Source organism: Mixophyes fleayi, chromosome 4 (assembly GCF_038048845.1).
Source record: "Mixophyes fleayi isolate aMixFle1 chromosome 4, aMixFle1.hap1, whole genome shotgun sequence".
NCBI classification, from domain to species: Eukaryota; Metazoa; Chordata; class Amphibia; order Anura; family Limnodynastidae; genus Mixophyes; species Mixophyes fleayi.
In genome coordinates, this window is record NC_134405.1 from 181,907,289 (window position 1) to 181,932,190 (window position 24,902).

General features: G+C 39.9%; 1 protein-coding gene and 1 long non-coding RNA gene across 5 annotated transcripts in view; one reads left to right on the forward strand and one right to left on the reverse strand.

Annotated features, from left to right (window-relative positions):
- Nucleotides 1–24,902, forward strand: part of LOC142152362 (V-type proton ATPase subunit S1-like) — an 81,969-nt gene that overhangs the window by 39,303 nt on the left and 17,764 nt on the right. The gene's annotated exons all lie outside the window — the stretch shown is intronic.
- On the reverse strand, nucleotides 116–23,964 carry LOC142152363 (uncharacterized). 2 transcript variants are annotated; one of them, XR_012691331.1, is made up of 6 exons: nucleotides 23,866–23,964; nucleotides 10,938–11,043; nucleotides 10,135–10,272; nucleotides 8,916–8,998; nucleotides 6,391–6,583; nucleotides 116–1,505 (listed from the first exon to the last, which is right to left on the reverse strand). It is a non-coding gene; the product is annotated as an uncharacterized LOC142152363 (long non-coding RNA). The 2 variants fall into 2 exon arrangements; XR_012691330.1 differs by lacking the exon at nucleotides 23,866–23,964 and adding an exon at nucleotides 13,708–13,849.

Here is a 24,902-nt window from a genome sequence, read left to right on the forward strand (position 1 = left end):
AAATTAATCCATTACAGTATACACCTTAAGGCAATAATGTATGCAACACGCTCTTCAGTATTATGTGTTGTATATATATTGTATATATTGTATATATATTGAGTATATATATATATATATATATTGAGTGATTTAGTTGCTTCTCACCTCTGTACATGGTTTTCAGTGCCTCCACCCGAATCACCACTTTCTTCTTCTGGGGTTGTTCTTGAAATACACCAGGGGGAGATTCGGGAAACCCTCTGCCCAGTACTAACACACAATGACACACTGTGTGCTGCAGAAGCCAATTCGGAACATTTATTGAACTGAAACTGTTATTTTATAGAAAAATATACTATGGTATAATTTTAAATAAAAGTGTGAACAACACAATACAATACCTTGTGGATGAAAATAGAGCACATTCTTACTATGAATAGCCATAGGTGATACTCCCATCTTCTTACACTGGAATGTATAAATATGCATACAACAGACTTTCTGTCTTCACATTTTAAACTTTAGTAGCTGAACTTATCAATGGATTCATTTGATATAACAAATTTACACTGCAGTTATGATTTATCCCTTATTCCTCACAATTATGTGATGGGTTAACCCTTATAAATAAATGTAAGTTCTCCATGTTCATGACACCTCCCCTTTTTAAGAGATGGCATGGGGATTGACTGACAGGTCATTGCCAAGGCCAACTCCCACAGGTTCCCCCTGGTTCAACTGGAATAGCTGTTAGCTGGGTCTCAATAGGTTCTCTGGTGACAAGCGTTAAGAAGGGGTTAAAGATCTCATTCAGCTGGGACTTCTGGTCCTTCAATAGCTGTGTGCTAACCTCTGCACACTAGGTAATTCTTATCCGGGCAGCTTCTGGACAGGACACTTCCCTCCCCCTTGGACTCATCTATATGGGGGTGTAGTATAACAGGGAGTATGGGCCCCTCATCTACCTCCTCTAAGCCGTTAGACGGCTGACTAAATGAGTGGGGAGAAGCAACTGACCCCGCTGTCTCTACAGAAGATTCAGGTGAATGGTCAGAACTCAGATGTAGATCTGAGTGGTGAACATTCGAACTACAGGTCCCTGCAGCAATGTAATAAATGCTATCACTTGCTATTTCCTGTTGGTCAGGACTATGTGTCTCCCCCACATTCTCAACACCCCTGGGTATAGCTGGTTCAGGTACAGAACACACAGTTTCACTCTGTCCTCTCTCTCATTTAACCTGTGCCCTATCTTCTGAGCATATTACCTGGGTAGAAACATTGCCTTTCTCTAACACAACAGAATTAATCACATTGTCATCTGTCCCATTTCTAGCAAGCATAAAATCTACACCAGAATCAATGCCAATGTTTGCAGTAACACGGTCATCTTTCCCTACCTCATGAAAAGATGTCAGTGGAAGAACATGTGTAGATTCTAACGCAATACTACTTTTTGCATTATCATCCTTACTCACTTCAGGTACAATAGAAGATAACATTTCCTTGTCACATCCTGGTGCCTGGGAAGAAACATGATTACTCTCAGCAGGTTCTAATACTGTAACATGGGTGGCATTAAAATCATTACACATTTCACTATTAGGGGTTTCCAAATTACCCCCTAGTACCTCAGGTTCTTCACATAAATCATCATAATTGCAAGAGTTAACACTGGCACCTATCCGCTTCTCGCCCTCACATATCACTAGCAAATTACCAGATGCAAAAGGATCACAGAGCATTTCAGGTTCTTTACACAAAGTCACATCATTGCCAGGTTCAGCATTATCACATACTACCTGAGATGAGTCACATGGTGCAACAGCATTAGAGATAGCAGGAACAACATTTGTGGGAATATATTGGGATATTAATCGTTCAAGATCAGTATCTACTAACACATTTGGGGAAATATTTTCAGGCACTTCCATTTCTCCCACAGAATTAGTCTTCTCAACAAGTATGTCCTCTTTAAAATTAGCCTCCTCCAGTACCAAATTCTGTGCAGCCTCTGGTAGTATGCTGCTAGCATCATCCGCTTTCCCCAGCAGAGTAATCGGGAACTCTGGATGCAAAATCTCTGTAGCATATCCCACATTGACTGTAGCTGACTGGGGCACCTTTTCCTCTTGGGCCAACTCTATAGGCTGGGCTATTGCTTCTCCAGCTGATGAAAGAAGCCGTTGCAGGCAGTCCCTTTCTGCAGCTGCGACACTGGTTTTGCCAAAATGGGTTATGGATCTGTCCCCAAGCATATACCTCTTCTTGAGCAATTTCAAAGCTCGCCTCTAGACATTCTAGCTGTTCCACAGGACTCGTCTTGTAGCCCGGAATAAGAGTCCACATGCGATACTGGCTGAAAGCATCATGCGGGTCTTCCTGTGCCCAGGTGAGGTGATTAATCATCTCCTTTCGAGTCTTGATGTGACACTGTCCAGTCGAAACCTCGCTGCTCACACAGGGCAATTAAAACTGCTTTGGCTTTTCTCTTATAAGCAGCTGCCATCCTTGCAGCTACTTTGCAAAATAAAAGATAGAAAAGAAAAAACAGAGAGAAGGGAAGGGAACTGCTTTGCACGTATGTCTTCAAAATTAATAATAAGCCATGAATTTTGTCCTTGTAAAACTATTGTATTCCTTGCAAGGTTGCAATCAGTTAATAAGTGCAAGGGTTAATTGCTTAAACCACGCACTTAATACTCTAAGAAATTAAATAATCCCACCGCTATGCCACCAATTTGACACGAACATGCATCCAGCTGCTGTGACTTTGGGGTGTTTGCTATATGAGGTCACACGATTCCAGCCCGCAGTCTCTCTACCTATCACACAGGTTATAGACCTGTTGAATCACCCAAACAGCGCTCACACTCCCACACACTTCAGGTTTGCCACCCTCTTGAATACGGGCAATAGGACCCCAATATACTGTCCCACACAGGCACACAAGGCTTCTAGCTGCTCACAGACTAGCAGGACCCACACCAACAAGCAAAGGGTTAACTCTTCACAGCTCCAGACTGTTACACAAATGTAAATACAAGCACGCCCAGCTTGTTAATCAAATGTATCAACAAATCACACACTGGCATTCAAAGGGTTAACTTGGTCGAGCTATATTAACAGGCTAATGGATTTGTTAGAGTATCAAGGAAGCCACATATTAAATTATAGATTTAATATACAAAAGTACAGGGCATTCGGATATAAAAAATATTTAATAAAGGATTAATAGATTAACATACACAGGCAAAACAGTTTAAAATAAAAGGAGTTACATTCAGAGTGTCACTTACATGAATTGCAAGGGAAAATGGCAAGGAAGGTGGACAGCATATCAACGTGGATTGATTTTCCCAAAAGTCTGACAATTTGTTGTTACTGATCTCAGTTTTTTAAAGACACTTCCACACCTGTCCCCGCCCATAGAGGTTGTGTCTGTGATACCTTTTCAATCACCATTTGCATGTTGCCTGATTTACTACCGATTTCTACTATGTGACCTAACTTTTCTGTGGAGAGTCACACAGACCCAATTTCATTATTAATAAATCCCTTATGAATCTGTCCATCTTTTGATACCAAACATGCCTAAATACAGTGTATTCTCATAGCTTACACTCATTTCCTTAACTTCTCTGTGGGGCAGAATTCTTAACTTGACATATGAGCTGTCCTTCCTCATGCTATTGAGGAATATGTGGTTGATCACTACTTTTATTGATTTTAAGTGGCATTTTTTAAAACTGAATTCTTTTTGTCTATATCACATATAGCTTACGTCAGCACATGGCCTCTTTGAGCCAGACAACATGCTGTGCGGTTGCTAAAAGTTTATTCAGGTGTCACAACTCCATTCCAGGCCAGGGTATATCTCACAGCAGGAGTTCTTTGAAGCTGCCATAGGCGACACTCCTATCTTCTCACACTGGAATGTACAAATACGCATACAACATACTTTCTGTCTTCACATTTTAAACTTTAGTAGCTGAACTTGTGCACATATACTCCCAAGAGCGGTAGGATATATTTAACAGGATACCATATACAAGGATATTAAAACATAACTTTTATTATCTTAGATAAAATAATATAAAAATAGCGAAATATAAGTGTATAAAGGTGAAAGGTGAATAATATACGCTGGGAGTGTTTAGGAGCGTTTTAGTATCCTTGTATATGGTATCCTGGTAAATATATCTTACTGGTCTTGGGAGTATATGTGCACCTGTTTTAGAAACAACTTTCAGTCTTTCCAATTTCAGGGAAGTATTCATTAAGGGATATTTCTCCATGTCTGTAATTTCCAGCCGATAACCACAGATAGTGTAATAGTGTTCAAATATAAGTTCATCCATGCTTCAAGAAAATTCCAATCACATAAACCATGCTCTCAACATTGGAGGGGATGGAGATCTCCAATCGACCGGAATCACGGCTTTAGCCACAGAGTTCAGGTACTTCAACAGTGTTTTGTCATGCCTCAGTGGTGTATTTATCTTGCTAAGGACCCCATCACCCAGAATGTGTTTGGAAGTGGAAATTACCTGACGGATTCTGATATGTTCCCAGCAAATGAGGAGGGGTGTCCACAGACCATTATTACATTCCCACCATGTGTTACGGGTCCCCTGGTAAAGATGCCACAGATGATCATGACATGGATACTATCTGGAAAGTACTTTGTAATTGGTCTCTATTACTGCTGTACTAACTGATCAAGATTGGGTCATCTGGAAAATGTTAGGACAGTGGTATTCTCTACCTAGGCCACCTTGTGAATTTGGAACTAAATAGTTTCTCTAGAAGTAACTTGTAAATGCTGGAGAGTACGTGAGAGGAGCAGATTGAAGACCAACACATCAATTGAAACATTGTGAGGTCTCTGTTTATCTCCCTACGAGTATCTCCTAAGGACAGAAAGTGTTTTATCTAGCGATAGCACCAGGTATGTGTTTCAGGTACTCCACATTGGCCTGCATGTGTGTTGCCTGCATGAGACCACAATTTAAAGACACCGTTAGGTGATCCTGAAGGAAAAAGGGGTTAGCAGACAGCGGTGTCAGAGAGGAAACATATATTTGTGCTTGTAGCTTAGTTCACCAAACAAGGGTAGGGCTAGTTGTTGGATGCCTAACAGACAGTAATCTACGCAGCCAATGTCTTGTCACATTGCAGAGAGTATTCCTCAATTACTACCCACTGTTTGTCTTTGTCTGCTCTTGTCCACTCCAGGATCCTTCCCAGAATAATAGCATCAAAGCATTTGGGAAATTGAGGGACCTGGGGTCCACCTAGGTGTCTGCATCTATATAAAGTGTCATGTTTAAAGCGAGGTCTCTTCCCACACCACACAAAGTCTATTATCAAGTGCTGAAGGTCTAGGAACCAGCAGCGTGGGATATGAATGGGGAGAGATTGTGGGAGTTACAGGATTGATTGGCATGACATGCATTTTAATAGTTTGGGTCCTCCCTATCCAGCAGTAACCCTTGTTTGCAATTCTCTCATATCATTACAACTTTTCGTTTAGAAGGGGTTGGAAGTTGTCACTATAAAGCTGAGAGATATCCTTATTGATGATCACTCCTAAGTATTTAAGCTGGTTCAGGTGTCATATAAAGTTGAATGCATATTAGAGACCCTGAGGTCTGTAAGCAGAGGAGACGTGGAGCGCCACAGACTTCGAATAATCTATTTTGAAATTGGAGAGATTCTCAAATATCTTTAACCAAGTTTGGGATGGAGATTACAGGGTTGGTAACCACTCCTATAAGGTCATCCATGAAAAGAACTATTTTATTGTTGATGTTGCCTACGCTGACACCTGAGATTTTAGGGTTGACCTGATGGATCTGGCCATTGCTTCCAAGCAGAGCACAAAGATAAGTGCCATATATATGTTACATATTCTAAGCAGTGACCTTATACACAGTGTTATGACTTTCTAAGTGCCTCTTTACATTTCTATAACATTATGAGGCTACTGGGACTGTTGATGCCTGTCTTACTTGCACTGACCTCTGTTATTATTGGATGAATGGTGATAGTGAGAAGTATTACTAAAAGCACTTGCCTAGTACACAGTATACCATAGTACAGTGGCTGAAAAATAGTTTGTAGTTAATATATAAAAGACTATCTGACATTAATTACAGTAATAGAAATAATCCCAATCATCTTCTAGTGGACCAAATTATCCTTTTCTACCATTCCTGTAGATATTTCCTCCAAGGCTACTCTAAACATACTAACTACTATACCTAGGGTCTGGACAGGGTCATGGTCACAGGTGAATGCACACATTATAAAAGCTGGATGGAAGAAAAGAACATCCATAACATAGTTGCATAATGCAGGCAGGAGGTGACACAGACCATTACTCATTCTTTCCTAATGAATTACCTGGCTCTTTGTAGCAGTGGTGCATCCTTCCTTGAATTACACTGATGTGTATGCTTTGTGCCACAGCGTTGGGAAACGGGTTAGGGCATTGTAGAATCATTTCACTCAATCAAAATGTTTTCTAAACTGCAGAAACTATTGCATTTATTGGCAGCATTGTCATGAATTTTGGTTCATGTTGGTTCTCTACTATCTGTAGGCAACAATTAAAGGGTTGAATAGAACAATGACATGAGGCGTGGTACGTTACACCTAATAGTTAATATAGTGCAGCCAGTCTTTCATTTTTAGGAATATGTAGAACCTGGGCATTTATAAAGAGCATGACCTATGCAGAGCAGTGCATATTTCAATGCACGCAGAAGCAAAAACTGCTAAATAGAACCAACTTTTACTTTTTTTATCTCACTTTTTTAAACTCTGGCAACAAAGAACAATGAAGTGATTTCTGTTTCTTTTCTTTAAAATGTTACACATTATATCCATTAGGAACTCTGGCTACTAATAGTTTAACAAATAGTTTTTAAATTTGAAAACTGCTTATCTTTGAAATAAAAAACAATACAGAATATATAATAAAAAATAACACATGCTCACATCCTGTTTCATACAGGTCAATGAATTATTCATTCATAAATTTAGTTATTTATTATTTTCTTGCACAAGACTATTCTTTATCATTATTAATGGATGCTACTGTTTCTGTATTAGTAATATTTATAAACTGATCAACGTTGTTATTAATTGGGGTGTTCAAAGTTTACTTCCTTCTTGCAGGCTTTTGATTGGAGCAATTCATTTACTTGGTCTTTATTCACATGTGCAAAATTGTGCACATACAGTATGTTGAGCCACATGTGGGTGCAATCATGTTTTGTGTTTTGTTGTGTATATGATGCATTTATTTCCTTGGTAACATTGTAACTATCCAGTATAACTTCACTCCTGGGGATATATTTACTAAACTGAGGGTTTGAAAAAGTGGCAATGTTGCCGATAGCAGCCAATCAGATTCTAGCTATTGTTTGTTTAGTACATCATACAAAATGATAGTTAGAATCTGATTGGTTGCTATAGGCAATATCTCCACTATTTCAAATCTGCAGTTTAGTAAATATACTCCCTGGCATCTATTAACTACCTGGTATAGATCTCCTATGGGTGTTTCTTGGCATTACAGTGTCTGTGCATCCATAAATGGCTTGAGTCCTGACTGCTGTTGACCAATACCCAACTATAAAAAGAGAAATTTGAGAAATACCCCAGAGTACACAAATGTTGAGAACCCAGAGCTTCTACTCTTTAGCGGTATAAGAACATTACACAAGATATAGGACCCAATGTAGAACAAAACAGTATGTATGATTTTTGTGGTTTATCCATATTTGGGTACAGATCAGGATAGATTCGGCCTGAGTTTTTTTGATCCAGAATAGGTTCACACTGACATTGCTAACTGCCAATGGAAAATTAATGCACCTACTTTTGTGGGATTGCAGATCCAACTGCCAATGCATATAGTGAAAACTAGAGATGTGCGCAGACCCCTGTGTTTTGATTTTGGTTTTAAAACCAACTTTGTATTTTGTTGCTGGTTTTGCCCAAAAATCCACATGCGTTTTGGTTTTGGATCTGAATTTAATTAAAAATTTGTGAAAAATGGGTAAGATCTTAAGATTTTGAGTTGTTTTTGTTCCTACATTACTATTCATAGCATTAACATTAATTTGCAATTTATTTTCTAATGATCTCTTCACAACTGCCACCCCATAGCTGAAAGGGTTTAAGAAAAATTGCTGAAGCATATAGAGTGTTGAATTCCATCTTATTACTACTTCTTGCTGGGTGTGATACATATGTTTGACAGTTACATGATCAACATTTATATGGTCGACACCATAATATAGACGGTAATGACAACAACAGTATTATTAGATCGACAATAACATCCCTTTTCTTAGCCTTAATTACTGTTGATATTTGAATTGTCGATGTAATGTTGTCGACTTTCTGAATGTCACCTAAATGAATGTCTAGCTGTCGACCACATGCCTTTGGAAATGTGAGGATGAGTAGTAAGGATGATGATTTGGACATAGAACTTAAGGATTCTGCATTGGAACTTGCAACTGTGCAACAGGATTAGAGGGATAATTGTGGATCTGAAAATGTTGCAATGGGTTGTCCTTGAAAAAGATAATGAGGAGAATGAGGTATTTATTCAATTAAGTCAGTCACTAGTGGTACCACATCATGCCCATGATAACTGCATTGTCATGCCTGGGCATAAGACCAAATAAATGCTTCTCTTGCATGCAGAAATATTTTTAGCCCAACCCAAACAACTTTTGTTAAGACACCTATAGCCTTTGTGACACCACAATAATAAGGCCCTTATTTCATATTTTTATCAAAACATTTAAGCCTGCATGCCAGCATCAAGGGCACCTCATTATATGCAGGTCCTACACTGACCTATATGCTTTAAACACCATTAAAGTGCAGTTAAAATCAGATGCACTCACCTCCCAGGTATAGGGGCTTACATCTAGCAAGGGTTGGGTTGTGAGCCACACCCAATTGAGCCTTTAATAGGTTTGATGGACAGCTGCCAAGAGAACATAAGGCAAACATGAGACAAAACCAGAGGAAAAAATAAATAAAAATGTTTTTTTAACTTTTATTTTATTTAATGCCATTAGTCGACATTGGGAATGTCAACATTACAACCTGCCTACAATCACAATGTCAACATAATGAACATGTTGCCATTCTGAATGTCGACATTTTAACTGTGTCAATATTCTGATTGTGGACAGTATGGTGCTGCCGTTTTGAATGGCGACATTTTCATTGTCGCCATATCGTACCTAACCCCTGCCATCTTGTTCTGTAGATTTCAGAGGCAGACTCTTCTGTCTTTCATAGCTGTCAGCACAAAGTTCTAGCAGACTGATCTCTAAATACACTGCAGTAAAATCACATATTTTACCATATAAATAGCATCTTCACTCTGTCCAGGCGATTTTCCTAGCACAGATTTGCAGAAAACCTCCTATCCACTATATATAGAAAATATCGGTCCAAGATTCGCGTGAGCTGGCATTTCACCAGAAATGATATTTTGCCTTGTTTTCAGATCTGAAATTTGCACAAAAAACCTAATCATGTTTTGGTTTGACCCAGAACCCAAAAATTCAGATCTGTCAGATTTCTCTGAATCCGAACAGCTCATCTCAGTAAAAATGTCACTTCAAAGTACTTCGTACGACAACTGTAGAATCACTCCTTTCATCAATTTAAATTTTTCCAGTTTGCTCTATGTAACTTTTCATCTTTTCTCTATAGCCTCATTTATGTTCCAAATAAATCATAAGATTGAGGGAAGATTGGGAATGTTGTTACTTCATGTTTTACTTTTGTTTTTTTTAAATTGGTCGAAGTGCGGTTTCTGGTTTTCTGCATCAATCTGGTTCTAGCCAGCCCGTAAATTGCTACTGTGTGTGAAATATTTACATTGCTCCAATGCTCTATAGGCAAATAACTGAAGTGAAACTTGTTAACTACTTTTTAACACCATTTAGATAATCATTAAATTACAGTATAGTTCATGGTAATATATTAGCACTTCATTTTAATATCTGCTGTATAAGAGCCCTGGAGCATCATGGGACAAACAAATTTCCTCAAGTACATTTTTTTTTTAAAGTGAAGCTTTCAAGGATGAATAGGGTAGTATATTACCTGATGTAAGATGTAGACCAGCAACGCTTCTTCATATGTGCAAAAGCACTTAGTTGCCTTCCAAGTGCATTTCATCATGCAACCCCATTTAATGGGCTTTGGAAACACTGCCATAAGAGCCGTCTTCTTCTAGCTTTGCTGGTTGGTGGAGGATATGAAAAATACACTACATAGAACCATAAAATATCACATGACAAAGTCCTTCCCTCTACTAATCTAGGACCATCGCCTCCATTACTATGCACTACGTTTTTCTCCTAAAACATTACTTGGTTCAGCCTTAAATTTGTGAGCTTAAGGGGACACCAGTACTCTCTTCATTACATGTCACTTTTCGTGTTTGAGCCTTTCATTATATTAGATGGAGTGCACAGAGACCTGAGCTTTGGCCCAGAAGTGCCCGGGGAAAATGCAGAATGTGTCCCAATGTAGATGTACGAGTGACAACACTCGATATCTGGGACCTCAGAGGTGGTGCTCAATTCATGGCCTTTTACAGGAAAAACGTGCCCTATCCACCCTTTTATCTATTTTAAATAATCCTATCACACAAAATTAAATCTTGTTTCTGGAAAATGAAGGCACATTGGTTTGCCTAATCACCACAAATGTCCAACTCCTCACATCAGCCAGTGTAATCTTTTCCTCCTACACAGACTCCACTATCTTTCCCCACAAATCTATGTGCTGCTTTGTAATTTTAGGCATGTTTGAGCAAAAGTGAGCATGTGACATCACATATATATACAGTATATATACAGAAGAAACTTTTGTAATAAACAATTACAATGCTAATCACCAACCTGAGAGCTTGGCTTTAAGAATACGTAACATCTTTCTGAATTCAGAAGTGTCCTATTGCAATCTCTGATCCACGAAGTAACGTATACTGTGCTGAACCTTGATCAACTAAATATGTAAATCAGAGACATATTGTTGACATATACATAAAACATATGGAGAAATATGACAATAACATAAAAATATTTCCACAAGAAGGGAGATTCCATTTAACTTGAAAGTGTTAGATTTGCCCTGGACTGCTATTACTATTAAAGTGAATGAAAGTTGAATAATGACAAGTTGCTGAAGCCTAAATGGGAAGTCCATATTCTGTTATTAAATGTATATTCCCCATCTAAGAATATGATGATTTCCACTTTATTGTTATTAACTGTCATGCTGCATTCTGAAATAATAATACTTGTGCTTGCAATGTTACAGTATGGTTTCTAGTCTATTAATCATTGAAAGAGCCAATCACATTGATTCCAGATAAGTAAGTTTAGTTGCTAGCTCTCTCTTCTTCCTCTCAGATCTATTTAGTATGTTTGAGAGCGATCTGCTGGCTACACTGTTACTTTGCATAAATAAAGTAAAATATTAAAAGAACTAAATTGTTTCTCTTGCCCTATAATATTCATATTAGTCCTGTTAGACAGCTCTATTAGCTAACAATCATGTTTTAATTAAGTGGTGTGCACATAATTAGGTAAGCTCAGGCAGCTGTCTAAGGTGACAGGTTTGAGGGGCAAACAAATTGTGAAGTATTAGTTTATCAAAAGCAAAAAATATTTTTAGTAAAGCCAAAGTATATGATTTCTAACTTGAGAAGAAGGGCTTACTTAAGACAGGCTGGTAATGATTATATTGACAATATGCTGTCATTTTGCATTTTACAATAAATGCTGATTTACAGTTAATTAGTAATCATACATTTAATTTCATAAATTTTTATTTATTGGATTGTTAATAAATTAATTTTAATTGGTAAATATAGTATGCTTGAGTTAACTTACGGGTTGCTATGCAGAGGCAAACGCAGGATTTGTAGAGGGGGGTTTCCACAGCACGCCACCAGTGGGCATGACCAGCATGCATGGGGGCATGGCTATAATATTAGACAGTGCTTGGTTGCTCTTTAACTCTTCCTATCCCTATAATATACATGGGCAATGCTGCATGCATAACTGTTAGCGGCATGCAGCTCTCCCTTTTCAAACAGAGCCATGTGAAGCTGGGGCAAACCCCCCCCCCACTCGGTTTGCCTATGCTATGGGTAGTTGTGATGAACTGTAGATAGATGTTTTAGGGAGATTACAGGTATATAACCCATTACCAACAGGGGGATTTTAGGTATCTGTCAAAAAATATTGCCAGCACTCTTGAGAAAGAAAAGATTTACATAATGATGGTCTGTATTGGGTGGCTTACAAAATTATTTCTCCTAGATTGTTATAGTACTATATAACCAGCATTCATTAAACACAGAATCCATAGTGGACAATAACATATTTGCAATGACATAAGTATTGTATAAGTAATATAATACTTGTAGATGTATAAGTAATACAATTTTATTAATAGGAGTGTGTTCACCACGTTAGTCTAGTTTAAAAAAGTGCTTTAAAATGAGAGTACCATAAACAGTTTCTTATGATTATTGTGAATCCTGTGCCAAAGGGCAGGCTGGGCTGGGGGCAGGGATCATCTGCCCGCTGGGCTGGTTCTAAAGTGGGCTACCTTGGGCTGGGTCACTGGGCCACCTGCATCTTTTTTCCTTTAAAATGTCCCTAATAGGCTGCTGAGTCGAGTCTTGCCCCTGCCTATGATATTATAGCTTGTCTTATTTGCACTAAAGAAGCAATGCAATTTTTATTTTCTCAAGATTTTTTTTCTGTTTATCCAGAAGGGATGAAGTACAGGTAATGAGATGATAGTTTATAAAAACTAACATTACTTCACTTAGAATCCTGTGTTGCAGTGAAGTAGAACATTTAGTTTTGCAGGAAAGGAAAGACAATAATAACATTCTATGGCACTACACATAGTCAAAAAAAGCATATTTCAACAATCATTGTCTAGGCACAGTTAAGATAAAGTTAAAGTTCTGCTGTGTCACAAAGTTCAAACTCTCAAAAGAAATAGAAACCCCTAGTACAACTTGTACCTTTTACATAACAGTCTTTTTTTAAAAGTTAATAAACAATTATGGAGCATTGTGACACCTCAGCTGAGACAATTCTAATATAAGCAGGAATCTGCAGACAGGATCATTAGGCCAGAGAATTCAGGAGCTGATCATTGATTTGAGAATAAACATCAGGTGAATCATGCTGTTTACTGAAGTACAGTAATTCAACTAGGAAGTGTGCTATGAGGTTTTTGTAGGCTTACCAAGAATATAGAGATAATCTGTTTGAAAACATAACTCTATATTACTCCACCAAGCATATGATCTCTAATGGTTTTGTCCCTGTGATTGACTTTTGCAATTACTACAAGAGATTCTATTTAAATGTTCAGATTGAGCTGCATTGTGTTGTGGTTAACACAAGTTGAATGCACCCTTATGCTATGTTTTTTTATTTTATGGATTTTTGGTGGTGGTGAACAAAGAGACTATAGGTAACAAGTGTTTTTGGGGGACACACAGGGCCGGTGCTAGGTTTCTCGGCGCCCTAGGCAAAATTTCAACCCGCCGCCCCTCCCCGTACACATCAAGTACCCACTTTCAAGACCATGATACACTTAACGTTTGCAAAAGAAAAAAAAAAAAAAGATAAGCCTTACCTCCACCAGCAGTCCAGATGCAGTGATGTTTGATGCAGAACGCTGTCCAGACTTCACTGCAGACACAGAATTTCTAGAGGGGAGGTATTCAGGTGTTAGATTTCAGACCAAAAAACTTGACACAATTAGTCTATGTATTATGCACTTGTTAAAAGCAATGGGTATCTTCTTTCCTTTATTGGTCCAAAGGGAAATGACAAGTAATCCGAATAGACAGCCCTAACATGTCCCTTCATCACACTTATATGTCCCTTGCATCACACTACTGCCCCTGCCTTGCATCACACTACTGCCCCTGCCTTGCGTCACTGCTGCCCCCCCTTGCATCACACTACTGCCCCCCTGCATCTCAATGTCCCCCCTGCATCTCAATGCCCCCCCTGCATCACACTGCCCCCCTCTAGCTCATTACCCCACCTTGTATCACAGTGTCTCCCTCCAACTCACTGTCCCCCATAGTACAGTGTCCCCCTCCATTTTACTCCCCCACCCATATCACAGTGTCTCCCTCCAGCTCAATGTCTTCCTCCAGCTCACTCCCACCCTGTATCACAGTGTCTCCCTCCAGCTCAATGTCTTCCTCCATTTCACTCCCCCCCCTGTATCACAGTGTCTCCCTCCAGCTCAATGTCTTCCTCCAGCTCACTCCCCCCCTGTATCACAGTGTCTCCCTCCAGCTCAATGTCTTCCTCCATTTCACTCCCCCCCCCCATATCACAGTGTCTCCCTCCAGCTCAATGTCTTCCTCCAGCTCACTCCACCCCCCCCCCCATATCAGTGTCTCCCTCCAGCTCAATGTCTTCCTCCATTTCACTCCCCCCCCATATCACAGTGTCTCTCTCCAGCTCAATGTCTTCCTCCATTTCACTCCCCCCCATATCCCAGTGTCTCTCTCCAGCTCAATGTCTTCCTCCATTTCACTCCCCCCCATATCACAGTGTCTCTCTCCAGCTCACTCCCCCCCCATATCACAGTGTCTCCCTCCAGCTCAATGTCTTCCTCCAGCTCACTCCCCCCCCCGTATCACAGTGTCTCCCTCTAGCTCAATGTCTTCCTCCATTTCACTCCCCCCCATATCACACTGTCTCCGTCCAGCTCAGTGTCCCCTCTCTCTCCTGTACACCAGGAACACTTACCTTAAACTTTTCTTTAGACAGCTGCTCCTCTCTGCTGGGATGTGATGATTATGTCACGCCCAACAAGAGGGGAAAGGAGAGGAGAAATTCTACCCCATAATTTGCCAGCTGAGCAATGCATGCTGGAAGGGGAGGGGCATCAGGAAATAACTTTACTCACACTGTTGCAGGGCCTGGGGACACAATCAATTTACTGGAAGCAAAAGGGTTAGAAAAACCATTCAAATTATGCTATATTTGATTCTTCTATTTGGGACTTCATCTGGGAGGGATAATAACTGCTAATGACTGACGTGAACCTCTTACATCACTGTTTGAAAGTTTGATGATTGATTACACTGCAGTCTTTTACTCAATGCCTTGTGATCACCAGGAATAATGATTTACTGTATGACTAAAAGTCCAATAGTGCTTCCTTTCTTCTATTCAGCCCTTAATTCCTACATGCCCTTCCCCTGTAGAGCTCCATGCAGTATAAGACTTCCCTGCAGGTGATGCCCCAGGTCTCAGTCCATGAAAATGCTGCCTCCTCTCATCATCATCATCATCAGTTATTTATTTAGCGCCACTAATTCCGCAACACTATACAGAGAACTCATTCACATCAGTCCCTGCCCCATTGGAGCTTACAGTCTAAATTCCCTAACATAAACTCACACACACACACACACACAGAGACACACACAATTTTGATAGCAGCCAATTAACCTACCAGTATGTTTTTGGAGTGGAGACTGCGCTGACCAAGGTTGTCAATGATCTGATCACTGCTAAAACTGAACGCCATTACTCTCTCCTAATTCTCCTGGATCTCTTGGCTGCATTTCACACCGTTGACCACTCTCTTCTCATACAAACGCTGCAATCCCTAGGTCTTCAAGACACTGTTCTATCCTGGTTCTCATCCTACCTCTCTAATCGCTCTTTCACTGTTAATTTCTCTGGAGCCACCTCTGCTCCGTTTCCCCTATCAGTTGCAGTACCACAAGGCTCGGTGCTAGGTCCTCTGCTGTTCTCTATCTATACCGCTTCTCTTGGAAATCTAATAAGTTCCTTTGGCTTTCAGTATCATCTCTATGCAGATGATACCCAAATCTATCTATCCTCTCCTGATCTCTCGACATCTGTGTTGTCCCGTGTAACTGACTGTCTTTCTGCCATTTCATCTTAGATGTCCTCTCGCCAACTCAAACTTAATCTTTCTAAAACAGAGTTAATAATATTCCCACCCGCCAACAAGAGCATACCTGTCATTTCTATCTCTGTTGATAACATGACCATAAATCCCACCCCACAAGCTCGCTGCCTAGGTGTAATCCTTGATTCACACCTATCCTTTGTTCCCCACATTGACTCTATATCTAAATCATGTTACATACATCTAAAGAACATTTCCAGAATCTGCACATATCTCACGCAAGACACCGCAAAAACCTTAATTCATGCACTTATCATCTCCCGCATTGACTATTGCAATTCCCTCCTTACTGGTCTTCCCAAAAACAGACTCAAACCCCTACAATCTATTTTGCATGCTGCGGCACGACTGATTTTCCTTGCAAATCGCTATTCCTCTGTTGAATCACTCTGTATGTCTCTACACTGGCTGCCTGTCTTCTACCGAATCCAATATAAAATACTTTTACTAACCTACAAGGCCATCAACAAAGCTGCACCAACATACATCTCCTCTCTTGTCTCAAAATATCTCCCAACTCGGCAACTCCGTTCTGCAAAAGATCTGCGTCTCTCATCCACTCTCATTACATCCTCCCATTCCCGGTAACAGGACTTTTTTCTGGCTGCACCCACTCTATGGAATTCTCTCCCTCGCACAATAAGACTCTCCTCTGGTCTACAAACTTTCAAGCGTTCTCTGAAAACCTACCTATTGAGACAAACTTATAATATTCCTCAACCACCCTCTTAACCTCACTACCTTTAGCCTGTTACTGCCTGTTACACAATTTCACACAAGACAACTACCCCCTGACCAGCATTGTTGTGTGACATATCCTTAGAAGGTGTTATCTGTGCTTCTAACCAAACTTAAAGTGGATGATCCTGTTTCCTCTGACAGGAATACTCTCCAATATGTAAATTGATATTGAGGTACTATTCAGTAAAAAGAAATGCGAAAAATAATGTAATCTATTTAACAGAATATAGAGATATTTGTGCTTAGAATACACTTACCTTATTGTGTGAGTGAAAAGTGTAAAATATTTTCCAGGAATCACTGGACTCCTAAATGATTTTTCACTTCTTTCTATTCTGAAATAAATGTTAAGATTGCCTCGAAGTTACAAGTAACAATTTATGTTGCACTCACATGGAAAGGACTCAACAAAATCTTACCCATTCAGACACGGAAGCTGTTCTCTGCTTCTCAATAAAGAGACTAAACTCCTTTTTACCATTAAGTCCAAATTACCATTTTTTCAACACATATTGTGGGATCATCCCACTTCCCTAGGAAAAACTTTCTAACAGAGCAGATCAAATCCTATTGCATGCTAGAAAACATAATTTGCGTTTGTCTCATTCAAAACACTACAATAAAGGAATAAAATAATAAAAATCAAATCAACTTAATTAACACTGTTTTAAAAAAGGAAAAAGAAATACTTAAGCAGACCAATAGTTAATTATTAAACTCGAAAGCTGAATAAAATTAGAAAAACGGTTTGTGTTTTTTAAGTGATAATAAGCTTTTTCTCTCTTCTCCTTCCTGTCTACAAGGCTTATTGTGTGCCACTACTGCCTTATGGAATTCCCCACCATAGCTGATCAGGCTCTCCCCCAGCTTTCAAATCTTTAAATGCCCTCTGAAAACCCATCTATTTACTGTCTGATGTTGAGGAGCACCGTGGCATCTTATATATTATTATTATTATTATTATTATTATTATTATTTATTAATAATAATAAAAATAATAGCAGTAATAATAATTTGGGGTATATTTATGCAAGTCTATTTTATGATGTCCATCTGCCAGCATGTAAATGGCTAAAATAAGATTTCATTATGAGTACATCATATTAAAATGAGCTAAGTGATGTACAGACTGCTAACTCTTGAATGAGTCCCCACTGAATGCAAGGCTTTGATTTTACTACAGCTAAAACAGACACGAATACAATAGAGACTTACCTAAAAAGCGACACAGCACATTTCCGAAGACAGCACCATGCAGACAGGTACTAATTGCGAACACTCTGCTTCCCGGCACTTAAGTTTGACGTCACTTTATTTAAAGCGGCAGAATCAGGACCCTGGAACTATACACTTTAATGTACAGTCTATACTTGCGGGGTCCTGACATTGCCGCTTTAAATAAAGATTTCACTATGTCGCTCTGTGAAGTGACATCATACTTAAGTGCCGGGAAGCAGAGTGTTTGCAATTACTACCTGTCAGCATGGCGCTGTCTTCGGAAATGTGCTGTGTCACTTTTTAGATAAGTATCTATTGTATTCATGTCGATTTTATAGTATTCTGCTTTTTTTTTAGTTATCCTACTTGTCGGTGATATCAGTGTTGGGAAAACTACCCAACCCTGTCATTACATTTTACCACTGACGCCCACCAAGTCCCCATTTTATTGGTAGTAGATGCCGCCACTTAGCAGCAGAGCTCCACCAGAAGAGGCATAGTCATCCTGCGGTAGGGATGTGCCTAGCCTTTTACAAACACAAGATCATTTTTCAACCCTGTGCTGCACTCTCCTACCTGTTCCTGCAGCTTTGACTACCTGGTGCTGCTGCTGGTGTCTTAACTTAGTTGCTGCTTGGCCAGTCACTGGAATGTTGGGGCCCTGACTGAAAAAAAGATAGGTAGTATTCACCTCCTGAAACGTTAAGCAGTGAGTGAGCAATCCAGGCCTCACTCCCGCCCCCCCCCCCCCCCCCACTACCAGCCTGCCTATCAGTAGCTTTTTATGCCTAATAAACAAGCCTACTTCTACCAAATCAACCCCAGTATTAAATTAATAGCATTAACATTTAATAAATATACAAATTAATAATGTTTATGTTTAATAAATAAACCTCCTTCCACCCATTATTAAATTAAGAGCATTCCCATTAAATAAAAATGCATACTTCCCCCACCAGCCCCAAAATAAATTAATAGCTTAGAAATTCCCCCACATTTAATACAGACTATTATTGCTATTAAATATATCAATGCCTTTTGAATATTTTACTTAGTTTTTTTTATAATTACATTTAATTACTGATTATGTTTTATAGTATTTATATAGCATATATTATACCACAATGAAAATCCCCCCTTCTCTCCATCCCTCCCCCCCCCCCGATTGGCTTGCACCAGCAACACCACCCTGTCATGCTCCTTGGTGGAAATTAAATTAAAGTACTTTGAGCTTTGAGAATAGACTTCAGTGTCTAATCTATAATCGGCTAAAGCCACAGTGGCTTTTTTATATTCAGGGATTCTGACTTTACATGATAGATGTAAAATGCGGTGGCCAGCTACAGCAATACCACTAGCACCACCCTCACTATCCCTGCACTACAGCAATAGTACCAGCACCACCCTCATTATCCCTACACTACAGCAGTACCATCAGCACCATCAAGCACTACAACAATACTACCAGCACCACCCTCACTATCCCTGCACTACAGCAATAGTACCAGCACCACCCTCACTATGCCTTACTAATACCATCAGCACCATCCAGTACTACAGCAATACCACCATCCCCACATTACAGCAATACTGCCAACACTGCACCCCAACATTACAACAATACAGCCACCACCACCCCTACATAACAGCAATACTGCTGTGGGGAGTGACCAGCCACCAGGAAGCCCCAATTAGCGCCTGGTCTGGCACCACATGGAAAGCTGTCCAGATCCATAGATTGTAAGCTTGCGAGCAGGGCCTTCTCACCTCTCTGTCTGTTTTACCCAGTTTGTTTATTGGTTTACTATGTTTGTCCCCAATTGTAAAGCGCTATGGAATATGTTGACGCTATATAAATAAATGATGATGATGATGATGATGGCAACGCATTTATACTGTTGTATGCTGGTGCAAATTGTGGGCAGCTATGGCACCATCTCGGGTTTGTGCCCTGGGCACTTGCATCGGCCGCACTGCCCTCATTATGTATACAGCGCTGCGGAATCAGTGGCGCTATATAAATAAATGATGATGATGATTATGGCCCTGAATACTATACAGATACGGCATTTGAAATAATGTCGTCTCTGGCGTCCTCTTTCTATTGAAAGTTATTTAAGAGCAGCAGAAAGGAAAACAAATGGGAAACATTCAATTTAATAAGAGAAGAGGTCCAAATGTTCAAATAGGCAAGCCCTAAACTGAAATGTTTCACACCTTTGGACTACACAGTGTAGTCCAAAGGTGTAGGGTGTGCAAAACCATCAAAGCAAATATTTCACCTTTTGTCATGTAGCAAATAGGTTCAGTGTTGATAACCAAGATTCACAGATTTGTGCTCCTCAGTCTGGTTGTAAATGACCCTAGTAGTGTCTAAAAACTTTATGTTTTACGATGCTGCAAGCAACTTGTTCTCTATGTTTATTAATATACTTTAAATGTTTATGTCTAGTCTGTAAGTTTGTATTTCCACTTTTCAGTCATGTCATATTATTTGAAAATTGCTGCTGAACATTGTGTACTCTTGTAGATGGAGAAAATTCCTTTAGTATAAAGTCTAATCATTGGTATCTTAGGCTTTTGATTTGCCAAATAGTCTAAAGGGGAAGACATGGAAAGTCAGAGTTCATTAGAAAATCTCTTTCACCAAAGGCTCTGTTATAAAACAAAACAAGCTTTAAACAAGAAACTATGTTTACATAACCTTGTGCCACTGCTGGAAAAGTGGAGCAAGATCTTAGCATTTTCTTTTTCATTCCTTCAGTGGAGCATTTTACCCGCTCTGCCAGTTTAATAAAATAAGAATCTTATGACAAAAGCATCAAAATACATTCACATAGGATAATGGCGTTTTGATTAGTGCTGTGTCAAGACACAGAACAATCTTTAAATACCTGTCCCTTAAATCTTTTGGTGAATCAAAATAATGCAGTATAGAGATTGAAAAATAAATACATATATTCATATTGGTAAGTTATAGCAGTAATTAAAGTAGTGACACGTTAAGTACACCAGTCCACTTTATTACTCAGAACTATTTTGATTATTTCTGCTAATTAGGGTGTCCTCTTAGGAAACAGCATTGCATTTGCACACTACCACATGCAACAGTTTGCTCAATAGTGAAGTTGAAACTTAAAAGTGAAATAAATCAGAGATGCTGAAAACTAGTCCTCTAGAGATTCCAACAGCTCATGTTTTCAGGATTTCTGTAACAATTCACAGGGCAGTTCATCTGTTTTTCTGGGTCAGTAATTATTCCACCTGTTTCTACAGTCAGAAATCCTGAAAACTGGGTTTGGGCATCTCTGTGAAAATGGTGGAGCATGGGGATTTTTGTTATAGGAATATACAGTCATGGCTAAAAGTTTTGAGAATGACACAAATATTGGTTTTCACCAAGTTTGCTGCTTCAGTGTTTTCAGATCTTTTTGTCAGATGTTGCTATGGTATACTGAAGTAAAATTACAAGCATTTCATAAGTGTCAAGGGCTTTTATTGACAATTACATTACGTTTTTGCAAAGAGTCAATATTTGCAGTGCTGACCTATATATATATATATATATATATATATATATATATATATATATATATATATATATATATATATTGTTTCATATTTAATTTCATTAGACCCTAATCATGATAACGACTAACACTGTTTGTCTATGGGGTTGGTTCTGTGCTTAGTCAAGTGTTGTTCTCATCTTCAGCCCCATCTAAAAGAAGGCTTTAAAATCCTTTATCAAAAAATAACATTTCATTTATAAAATGGTCTGATTATTATACTATTTAATTGTTTACTTTGTAATAGCTAAAATAATAGTTATGTTGCAAGGGTTGGTTAAAATTCTACCTGGATTAGATTTGCTATTGGATTCTTTTCTGCCATCCACAGTATTTCTGAACGTCTGTTAGGCACTCAGGCAGCACATGGCCATTAATTCACAAATGCCATTGGGTTGCCCTTGTTTGACCTTATCATGTATGCCTGCAACCTCCTGTGTCACTAAGAAGAGAATTGTTGTGTGGAGGATGGTCAAGGCTGTAAACATACAAAAAAACAGGCTGCATGATGGGCATTTCTAGGCTGTCAGTAGCAAGGATTAGCTTTGTTTTGTGAATCGCAATATTGTACCACCAACTGTTTAGTGTTCCCTTTGCTCTTCTGTTTGGTTACAAAGCTTGCACTTACTGCAGATTCGTACTTTTTTCCAGACTAGTTTGTTAGCATTTTTTCATATATATGAAAACTATTTCACACCATGGGGTCATCGTTCACAAACGCGTGCAACAGGCAAGCATTAATGTACTCATTAAATATAAACACAACACATAAAATGACACTTGAATGATCATTTATTGTCAGAAGTAAGCAGATGGAATATCCATGAGCAGTATATAGAAAGTGAATTACTGAAGCACAATGTGCAGATGATAGTACAATAATCTGGGGTGCTTGCTTCCTTTTGGCATATCATGCACATTTCAGTTCACAGATAGCAACACATTTCTTCTTGTACTGCCATTCATAAATTACATTAAGTATTTTATGGATGTTGCATATTAAATGGAACAGCTGTTTAGTTACTATTTTTTTCAAACCAATGCAATCCTTCTTGGTGTTGATAGTTTAGTAGTGTAGCATTCAGATGATGCCTTTGCACAATCAGAGCCTGATTAAGGGTACAGGCCGCCTTAGGCAACTATGATTGTAGCTACCCCTTGCCTTCCATGTCAAGCTAAAGTTAAAAATGAATTTGTCTTTAAATTAAAGTCCGGCTTGCTTCACCTTCCCCCACCAATGTTTCTGTTCGCGTGTTTCGAAACTCCGCTCCACTCAGGGGCAAACGCAGGATTCGAGGAGGGGGGTTTCCACGCCACGATACAAGTGGGCGTGTCCAGTATGTGTAGGGGCGTGGCTACAAACACACACCGTGTCAAACACACAGATATGTAAACTGTCCCATACACAGATAAGCACAGACACACAAACACACAGGATCAAACACACAGATATGTAAGCTGTCACATACACACACATACATACATAAACACACACATATATAAACACACAGATATGTAAGCTGTCACATACACACACATACATAAACATACATACATAAACACTAGGGGTGAGCGGGTTCGGATTTTTGAAATCCGAACACCCCCGAACAGTGCCGATCCGAGCCCGGATCCGAGCACTGTTCGGGGATTCCCGCCCGTCGCAAAACTCGGAACGAGGCAAAACGTCATCATCCCGCCGTCGGATCTCGCAAGATCCAGATTCATATTATTCCCCACTTCCCGCCGCCATCTTCACTCGGGCATTGGAGAGGGAAGAGGGAGGGAGCAGTTTTTATGCTTTTTTTTTTTAAAAAAAAAAAAAAAAAAATCAGAACCCAAAACCTTGAGGGGGGTGTTTTGGCAAAACCCATTAGAACCCAAAACCTGAAGGTAATCAGAACCCAGAACCCAAAATGTGAAAAGTGGCCGGTGCACATCCCTAATATATAAACACACAGATATGTAAGCTGTCACATACACACACATACATACATAAACACACACATACATAAACACACAGGATCAAACACACAGATATGTAAGCTGTCACATACACACACATACATAAACACACACATACATAAACACACAGATATGTAAGCTGTCACATACACACACATACATAAACTCACACATACATAAACACACAGGATCAAACACAGACATGTACACTGTCATATACACAGATAAGCACAGACACACACAAACACACAGGATCAAACACACAGACATGTAAGCTGTTATGTACGCTGACAAACACAGACTCACACACATACATACACACACACATTCTTACCTTCTTCTTCTGCTGCTGCCTCCTGTATAACACCCATGCTGGCCGTGTGGGAGGAAGGGGCGGGGCCAAACTGCCGGCAGAGAGCTGTGCTCACACAGCAGGAGATTGACTTGGAGACGACTACAAGCTGCAAGCAGTAGTGGCTGGTCCCGGGAGAGGGGCCAGCCACTGTAAGCATACAAAACCTCAGGTAGGACAGGGGTTTCTGGGGACTAGGAAACCCCCCCTGGGTGCACCCCTGCCACTTGGCTTTTTAAATGGGTCACGGGAATCTTTTGTGTTCATTACAATCAGAACTGTTTATTGGAATGGAGGCATGAACAAGCTCTATTGATGGGGAAGGTGGAGGAGTGCTGTCGGACCTGCAGGTTGATCTGTCGTGTACAAGTTCTACTGAGGATGAAGATGTGAATGTGGATGGGGGCTGTCAGACCGCAGGTGGGTCTGTAGTGAACAAGCTCTACTGAGGATGTAGTTGTGAATGTGGAGGGGGGCTGTCAGACCGCAAGTGGATCTGTAGTGAACAAGCTCTACTGAGGACGTAGATGTGAATGTGGAGGGGGGCTGTCAGACCTGCAGGTGGATCTGTCGTGAACAAGCTCTACTGAGGACGTAGATGTAAATGTGGATGGGGGCTGTCAGATCGGAGGTGGATCTGTAGTGAACAAGCTCTACTAAGGACGTAGATGTGAATGTGGATGGGGCTGTCAGACCGGAGGTGGAGCTGTCGTGAACAAGCTCTACTGAGGACGTAGATGTGAATGTGGATGGGGGCTGTTGGACCTGCAGGTGGATCTGTCGTGAACAAGCTCTACTGAGGACGTAGATGTGAATGTAGATGGGGGCTGTCGGACCTGCAGGTGGATCTGTCGTGAACAAGCTCTACTGAGGACGTAGATGTGAATGTGGAGGGGGGCTGTCAGACCGCAAGTGGATCTGTAGTGAACAAGCTCTACTGAGGACGTAGATGTGAATGTGGAGGGGGGCTGTCAGACCGCAAGTGGATCTGTAGTGAACAAGCTCTACTGAGGACGTAG